This window comes from Ovis canadensis, chromosome 22 (genome assembly GCF_042477335.2).
Source record: "Ovis canadensis isolate MfBH-ARS-UI-01 breed Bighorn chromosome 22, ARS-UI_OviCan_v2, whole genome shotgun sequence".
Classification (NCBI taxonomy): domain Eukaryota; kingdom Metazoa; phylum Chordata; class Mammalia; order Artiodactyla; family Bovidae; genus Ovis; species Ovis canadensis.
In genome coordinates, this window is record NC_091266.1 from 27,381,875 (window position 1) to 27,391,512 (window position 9,638).

The 9,638-nt window shown below is 38.7% G+C and overlaps 1 non-coding gene across 1 annotated transcript; it reads right to left on the minus strand.

Moving 5' to 3' along the window:
* Positions 1-1,801: 1,801 nt before the first annotated feature.
* TRNAS-GGA (transfer RNA serine (anticodon GGA)) lies at positions 1,802-1,874 on the minus strand. The gene has a single exon. It is a non-coding gene; the product is annotated as a tRNA-Ser (tRNA).
* Between the last annotated feature and the right edge of the window lie 7,764 nt (positions 1,875-9,638).

The window sequence follows — 9,638 nt, forward strand, 5'->3', positions numbered from 1 at the left end:
AATTACTGGCTTGATACTAACCCAGTTAGTATCAAGATTCTATCTTGAGATCAATAAAAACAATCATGTTTTAACACCACTGTAGACTTAGGTACCTGAGATTGGGCAATACCCTCCAATAGATGTCAACACATAAAGAAGAAAAAAAGTTTATTGCACATAAGAAAATCTAAGTACATAAAATCCTTACTCCTAGGTGTTTTTAAAGCCATCCCTGTGGTACTTCAACATTATTAGTACAAGACAGATTACCCAAATTTTCATTTTTCCTTTCAGTTAGTTTGATCTTATAAGAAAAGTCATAAAGTGTTACAACTCTTATTAAAAGAGAAAGGAAAAATCATTTAAAAATATAACTTAGGTCTGTTCTTTGACCTGTGTGTGGTGAGAGTCCTGGCAGAGTGAAGTTGAAGGCCAGCACATGCAAAGGGAATCCTCCTACACTGTTGGTGGGAATTTAAGTTGGTGCAGCCACTATGGAAAAGAGTATGGAGAGTCCTCATAGAAATGAAAATAGAATTACCATGTGATCCAGCAATCCCACTCCCGGACATACATTTGGACAAAACTATAATTCAAAAAGATACATGTCCTCTGTTCATAGAAGCACTATTCACAATAGCCAAGACATGAAAATGACCAAAATGTCCATTGACAGATGAATGGATAAAGTAGATGTGGTATGTATATACAATGGAATACCACTCAGCCACAAAAAACAGTAAAACAATTCCATCTGCAACACGGATGCAAATTGAGATTATCATACTAAGTGGAATCAGTCTGAAAGAGAAAGGCAAATACCATGTGATATCCCTTATATGTGGAATATAAAACATGATACAAATGAATCTATCATCTATGAAACAGAATCATGGACATAGAGAACAGATTGCCAAGGTGGTTGGTGGTTGCCAAGGGAAAGGGTTTTTGGGGAGGGATATAGTAGGAGGTTGAGGTTAGCTGATAAACCAGTGTATATAGAATGGATAAGCAACAAGGTCCTACTGTATAGCACAGGGAACTATATTCAGTGCCCCATGATAAACCACAATGCAAAAGAATATGGAAAAATTATAATATGCATGTGTATGTGTGTATAACTGAGGCATTTTACTTTTCAGCAGTAATTACCACAACATTGCAATTCAACTACATTTCAATAAAAACTAAAAAGAAAAAAAGGCCAGCTCTTGGAAAGCAGAATTCCTTGCCTTCTTGCTGGAACAGCAGAAGAAGTGTATTTTTTCCCTTTCATAAACCCAGATGGCACATTTTTACATTGCGTTAACCTACAAAAGGAGACCTGGAATAGTTGGCTCCCATAAATGTATGAACTTTGTATTTAAAAAATGTTAACATCAAGAGCATCAATATGCGTGCCTGACCCATCCAACTAAAAATAATCTGTGACACTTGTGTGAAGAACTAATGACATCCATCAAGTTTTCTGTCAACTCCTCCTCTCTTCCTTGTTTCTTTCACTCCTTACTTGATGCGCTTCAATCTATCAGTTGCCCGTATTAATCTCTCCCTCCTGGGAAGGCAATGTGAGAAAATAGCTAACTACAATTTCTCAAGTTTTAGAATGAGTCAGCAGGTCCGTTTAATAGCTGCATGATCTTAGACAAATTATTTCATCTCTTTATTACTCATTCTCCTCATTTCTAATAAGATAAAAATGAAAGTGAAGTTGCTCAGTCATGTCCGACTCTTTGCGACCCCATGGACTGTGGCCTACCAGGCTCCTCCCTCCATGGGATTCTCCAGGCAAGAGTACTGGAGTGAGTTGCCATTTCCTTCTCCCGACCCAGGGATCGAACCTGGGTCTCCCGCATTCCAGGCAGACGCTTTAACCTCTGAGCCACCAGGGGACCAAGATAAAAATAGTTGTACCTAATATTTTGGTTGCTATATGAATTAAGCGAAATAATGCAGGCAATTCTCCCTGCGTACAACAAATGGTCAAAATCTTAGCCATCGTTTCTATTTGGGATTCACCCTAAGTGAGATTATTGATCCATTTTTTTAGGTCTTCTGTCTTATTCCCTTCTACTTCTAAGAATAATAGGGAAGAAAAACTGGTGTGATTCTCATAGAGAAGTTTTATAACATTAGACTTCTGTCCTCTTGTGGGAACTCCTCAGCTCCCTGTGCATCTTTCTCTTGTCTCCGTGTTTCTCAGTTTTGTCTTATTTTGTGGTTTTCCATCATTCCTTCCTCAAGGTCAAAAGGCTTTTCGTCTCTTTCTGTGGGAAAGCCTGCACTCCCTATAGTCTGTTTTGCTACCATCAGAGCATCTTCTCTATGTTCATCTGAGCGGGTGTTCTCAGCATGAATTGTCCTCTTCCTCTGTCTTCTTTTGCCAGGTAGCTGGGTTGACTGTGTCCCCTTTGCTTTATTTAATTTTTTAAAATTTAATTACTTTACAATATTGTACTGGTTTTGCCATACATCAACATGAATAAGGGCCTTGGAAAGTTTTCATAACTTTTCCCCTTTGCTCCATTAAGTTACAAACAAAATTCATATTTATTGAATTTATAGAGGCTACTGCTAGGTTCTTGGGAGCCTGGTAGGCTGCCATCTATGGGGTCGCACAGAGTCGGACACGACCGAGGCGACTTAGCAGCAGCAGCAGCTAGGTTCTTACCCTTCCACTTTCACACTCTTTTTTTGCCTCCTTCTTTTCAGCCTTATTAGAAATCATTCTCCTGCCTGCTCATTCTCTGACTCTGCTTTCAGAGATCATGTTTCATTTTTCCTTACCCACCAATCTGTTTCTGAGCTCTGAGTTCTCCTGTTTGTTCATCATCCCTTGGATCAAATTTTCTTCTCAAAAGAGAAGAAAACTGTTTACTTGATTAATTTTTTTTCACCTTTTATATCTCAACTTAGATGTCAGGAAATTTACTGTGATGTCTCAGGTTTCTAATTTTACATGTTCAGTGTATATTATTCTTCTGTTAGGCACATTTATCAAAATTAAATTACTTCTCTATTTATTTGTCAGCTGGCTGCCTGCTGTATGAGACCATAACTTGCTGTTTTGTTCATGGATATAACTCTAACAACACTTAATATCATGACTGGCAGATAGTAAATTCGCAGTAAGTACTTGAATGGATGAATGAATGAATGAATTTGCATATGATTTGTACACTCCTTTCCCATTATTTCTCATGTACAAGACAACTTCTTTGACTAGTTTATCTACGAAAGCTAATCATCCTCTACTCTACTAAAAGATATCAAATGACTCATTGATCCCTCTATTCCAGAGTTTCATATTTATACTTTTCAGTCCAAATTCAAATAAGCATATTTTCTAAACTCTCAGGGATTCAAAATATCTCTTTAATCAGTTCCCAATATGTAGCTATGGATTCTTTCATCCTTAGTTTGCTCAGCGGAGTCATATGGCTTCTGTCTGTGAGAGTTTCCCTTTGATGCAGACGTAGAAAGCAGACTTGTGGACACAGAAGGGAAGGAGAGGGTGGGGTGAACTGAGAGAGTAACACTGAAACATACATATTACCATATGTAAAATTAGATAGCCAGGGGAAATTTGCTGTATGATGTGACAACCGAGAGAGCTGGGATGTGGTGGGAGGTGGGAGGGAGGGCCCAGAGGGAGGGGACATACATATATCTATGGCTGATTCAGGAAGTTGTCTAAGAGGTAAGCTGAATAAATTTTAAGAATTAAAAAAAAAAAAAAAAAAGATTCTCCCCTGTAATCTCTATGGTTTGCAAGCTCCTCTCAATGTCTCTGAAGCTGATGCTCAAAGTCAGTCTCCTCTTGACAATGTTTGCTGAAGTCACTTCCTCTCATTGTGGTCCTCAGTGTTTTTTCTTATTCATTCTTATATTCCATGTCTTTATGATTCTTGCTGAAGATGGGAGAGGCAGAGACAGATCTCTTTCAGATCTGCTTCTGCTTGCTTTGTTTTGTCTCCTCCCAGCAGGCATCTTGGGATTTAAGCCTGACATCCTTCCACTACCTTTCTGCCTGCCTGTTCTACAACCTGGGTAGGCTTCTTGCCTGACAGCACTTTCTCCAGGTGAAGTTTTTCACTGTTCTTTTTAAACATCCTTCCATGCATGTTTATTATTCCTCTGCACTGTGGAGGAAATACTTGGACCCTCATGATAACCTAAAAAGTTAGCAAGCATCAGATAAGATTTTGGGAAAACCACAGATTTAGTGATGGATGAATCTGCACTCCAGATGAATCTCTAACTGAGGCTGAAAATGTCACCTCCTAATGTGTGAAGCAGCTACCTGTTTTGGTGGAGAATCTGATTCTCCAAAAATGTTTCATGTGAATTGCCTGTAAGAAAGTCAGTTATAGAGATAAAGGTCAAATTTCCCAGGGTGTATTTATGTCCATAGAAAGGGAAGACTTGGCGCCTGAAACCAAAGTCCTCGAGTCATCTCAGCTTGGCCTTGTGTGATCTTCAGTGGGAACCAGAAGCCCTGTTACTCGGATCAGCTGCTGGTGCAGAGTTAGGAGCAGAGGGGAAGCTGGAGGAAGAGAGTCTGAGGAATGTTGACTAAAGTGAGAATTAAATTAAGATACCTTGCAAAAAAGAGAGCAGCTGTGCAGGGCCAAGGTGGGTAAGGGAAAAAAGGAAGTATTGCATGGATTAAAAATTGTGATTTTAAGATGGTTAACCAATACACTGAATCCCTTCTTTAATTACATTTGGTTGTTAGACTTATTTATTTATTTATTTATTGGACTGCAATGCTGTGCAGAGACTGGGCCACAGGGGTTTTTGTTTTGGTTTGGTTTTTGTTTATTGCTTTTTGTGGGTATTTTTCCTTAATGTTGTCCTTTTAGGATTTCATTTCTTGCCTGTGGTTTTGTATTTAGTAATAATTCTCAGCTGTGCTTCTGATGAACAAAACCAGCACAGATCTTATACCATGAGCAAATTTTCACCATGAATGCCTGACCACTGGGTAGATGTGAGTCATCCTGGTTCCTGGAATATAAGTACAAGTCAGTGGGGAGGAAGTACAAGTGAGGACAGGATGCTGTAGGCAGGCAGACTGGCACAGCATTATGTGAAATTGTAAACTTGATAGGAATGTAGTTTTTAACCTGAACTCCATGGATCCTCAGTAGCATAAGACACCAGAGTCCTTTTAGGATGGCAAGAGGAGTTGGTCATGGGGGATCAGTCAAGTCAAAATGGCAAAGTAGGAGGTCATGAAACTCACCTCCCTCCACAAACACAACAAAAATACATCTATATGTAGAACAGTTTGCGCTGGAAACTGGCAAAAAAGACTCCTTTATAACCAGGGCTGTAAGAAAGAGCCACATGTAATCAGATAGGAAGGGAAGAAAAATGAACAGGTTGGGACCTGCACCCCTGGGAGGGGGCTCAGAGGAAAAGGATGAATACACAGTTGAAACCTGCTCTGGGAGTGAGCAGGGAAAGCCACAGGCTGGGCAGCCCAGTCCTGGGATCCTACATAGGGGAGATGAGCTTCCTTGCCTGATTGGAGGACCCCTGGGACTAACAGGAGGGCTGTGGGCAGTCTGGGCTCCACTCATGAGCATGTGCCCCTTGCTTGCCCCCAGAAGCCAAGTAGAAAGGGCAGTTAGAAGAATGCTCAAGTGGCTGCCGGGTCTCCTGCAACAACCTCAATGCGCACCCCTAGCACCTCAGCCAAAACCAACACTCCAGCTCACTCACTTTATATCATGCAATGGCACAGGATCTAGGGCTGCCACAACCAGGGAGAAAATTTGGCCATGGGATGCAGAGGCAGCCCAGTCCCAGGATGGAGCCTGAGTTGGGGAGGGGCAGCAGTCGTTGTTGGCATGTATGCAAGCAGTGCATCAGAAGCAGCCCACAACTCTGATGATGGCTGTTTTACCAGAGGCCACACCAAGATATGCACTGAGGATCCATGTGAGCCCTGCCTGGCCTGCACTGAGACCCCACAACAGTCATTTCGGACAACTTGGAAATGGACAAATTTCTAGAAACATACAAGATGTCAAGACTGACTCAAGAAGAAACAGACAATTTGAACAGAGAGATCACTAGCAGTGAAATTGAATTTGTAATAAACAAACAAAAAACCTCTTAGTAAACAAAAGTCTAGCAGCACCAGATTGTTTCACTGGTGAATTCTACCTAACATACAAAGAAGAGCCAATACCTATCCTTCTCAAATTATTTTTAAAAATGGAAAAGATAGAACATTCCCAAATTCATTCTATGAGGTCACCATTACCTTGATACCAAAACCAGGAAAAAAGAACATTTCAAGCCAGTATCTTTGGTAATTATACATGCAAAAATCATCAAAATATTAGCAAACCAAATATATAAAAAGGATTGTATCCCATGATCAAAATAGATTTATTCCAAGGACACAAGGTTGTTTGAAATTTTGAAATTAATGAATGTGATACACTACAGTAGCAAAAGGAAGCATAAAAAAACAAAATCATCTCAATAGATGCAGAAATAGCATTTGACAAAATTCAATATCCAGCCATAAAAATCCTCAAAGTGAGTACAAAGAAAACATATCTCAACATGATAAAAACCAGTTATGACAAACCTATAGCTAGCATCACACTCAACAGAGAAAAACTGAAAGATTTACCTCTAAATTCAAGAAAAAAGACAAAGATTCAGACTCTCACTACTTCTATGCAACACGGTATTAGAGGTCCTAGCCAAAATAATCAGATAAGAAAAAGAAGTAAAAGGCATCCGAATTGGAAGGGAAAAAGTAAAACTGTCACTATTTGCAGATAACATGATACTTTATCTAGAAAGCCCTAAAGTCTCTTAGCTGTTAGAACCAAAAAATGAGTTCATTAAAGTTGCAGAAAACTAATATACATGAAACTATTGTTTTTCTATACACTAATAATGAACTCTCAGGAAGAGAAAGCTAAAAATCTCATTGAAAAATCACATCAGAAAGTATAAAATACCTAGGAATAAACTTAACCAAGAGGGGGAAAGACATACTCTGAAAACTATAAAATACTGATGAAGAAAATTGAAAACAATTCAAAGAAATGGAAAGATATCTCTGTTCATGGATTAGAAGACTTAATATTGTTAAACTATTTATACTACCCAAAGCAATCTATTAGATTTAGTGCAATCCCTACAAAAATATCAATGACATTTTTCAAAGAACTAGAACAAATAATCCTAAAATTTATATAGAACCACAAAAGACCCCAAATAGCCAAAACAATCTTGAGAAAAAAACAACAAAGCTGGAGATATCACCCTTCCTGACTTCAGACTATACCATAAAGCCAAATCAAAGGAGAATGGTATCGGTGGGGGGGTGAGGGGGAAGACACATAGATCAATGGAACAGAATAGACAGCTCATAAATAAACCCGTACCTATGTTCAGTTAATCTATGACAAAGGAAACAAGAACATACAATGGAGAAAAAACAGCCTCTTCAATAACTGGTACTGGGAAAGCTGGACAGCTACCTGTAGTAGAATATTTTCTCATGCATATACAAAAATAAACTCAAAATAGATGAAAGGCTTACAGGTAAGACAGGAAACCATAAGTTCCTAGAAAAGGAACTAGGTAGAACACTGATAAAAATTGCAGCAATACTTTTCTTTTTGGATCTGCCTCCTAGGACAAGATAAATAAAAGCAAAAACAACAAATGAGACCTAACTAAAAGCTTTTAAAATCTTTTCCACAGTGAAGGAAACCATCAACAAAACAACAACACAAATCACACTGAATGAGAGAAAATATTCGCAAATGATAGTACCAATATGGGGCTAATATCCAAAGTATTAATATCCAGTATTGGCTATTATCCAGAATATTGAGCTTTCCTTGTGGTTCAGCTCCTGCGGTAAAATCGCCTGCAATATGGGAGACCTGGGTTCAATCGCTGGGCTGGAAAGATCCCTTGGAGCAGGGAAAGGCTACCCACTCCAGTATTCTGGCCTGGAGAATTCCATGGGGCTGCATAGTCCATGGGATTACAAAGAGTTGTATTCAACTGAGCAACTTTCACATCCAAAATATATAAATATCTCATACAACTCAATATCAAGCAAACAATCAATCAGAAAATGGGCAGAAAATCTGAAAGACATTTTTCTAAAGAAAACATACAGAGGGTAAGAGGTACATGAACAGATGCTCAACATCACTAATTATAAGAGAAACACAAATTAAAATAATGACATATCACCTCATACCTGTCAGAATTATCAAAAAGTCTAAAAATCACTGTTGTTGGCAAAGATGTAGAGAAAAGGGAACCCTTGTGAACTGTTGGTGGGAATGTAAGTTGGTGCAGCACCTATGGAAAGAAACTGGAGATTCATAAAAAAAAAAAAAAGAAAAGAAAAAAACAAACCTAAAACTAGAACTGCCATAGGATCCAGCAACGCCACTCCTGGGTATATATCTAGGAAAAAAACCCAAAACACTATTTCAAAAAAATACATGCATTCTGATGTTCCTAGCAGTAATATTTGCAATAGCCAAGATATGGAAACAACTCCAGTGTCCCTAATAGATGACTAGAAAAAGAAGATGAGATATACACACACGATGGAATATTACTCAGGCATAAAAGAATGAAAGTCTGCTATTTGTAGCAACATGGATGGACCTAGAGAATATCATGATTATTGAAATAAGTCTGACAAAGACAAATGCTAGATGATATCACTTGGGTGTGAAATTTAAAAAATTAAATAAATGAATGTGTGTCTCACAACAGAAATAGACTCACAGATACAGGAAACAAACTAGTTTGGAGAGGAGAGAGGGGAGGGGCAAAATAGGTATATGGGATTAAGAGATACAAACTACTATGCATAAAATAGGTAAGCAACAAGGATTTATTGCACAGTACAGGGAATTACAGGCATTATTTTATAATAACTTAATGGGGTATAATCTATAAAAATACTGAATCAGTATTCTGTACACCTGAAACTAACATAATATTGTAAATCAAATATATCTCAATTAGAAAAAGAGGAGGTCAACGTCAGACCCATATATAATATAAACGTTGTATATTATCGCTGCCCAGTAGAGACAGGATTCCCCAAGGACTGGGCTGTTTCTATGACATTTAAGTGAAACAGGCTTTTAATCCATGGCTAAAAATGCTCTCCCTCCAGAAACAATAAATTCTCATGAAGAACCAACCCAGAAGACAGAGAAAAGACCTTTGAGTCACGAGTCACAGTTTAAATATTCTATTAATATGATGCTGGAATTTAAATCCTCAGAGGCTGAGAAATGCTGACGCTGAGTCCACAGACCCTCAGGGCTGTTCCCAGTCACCCAACTGCAGAGACGGCACTTCTCAGGACAAGCAAGGGGTAGTTGACAGCGGCTGGGACGGACAAGACCAACTTATGACCGGTTATCAGTGGACAGGGCAAGATCGTTACCACTAAGTGTTCAGAGCAGAACTCTAGCAGTGAATTTCCTGCCAGGGCTATAAAATGATGCTCAGAGTATCAAAACCAAACCACAGTAAAACAGAAAAAAGTGCTGGAACAAATTAAAGTCCAGATTCAATCAGCGATTTTGTAATTCATGGTAACCCAAAGGGATTCTCAGAATTCTCTTTGTAAA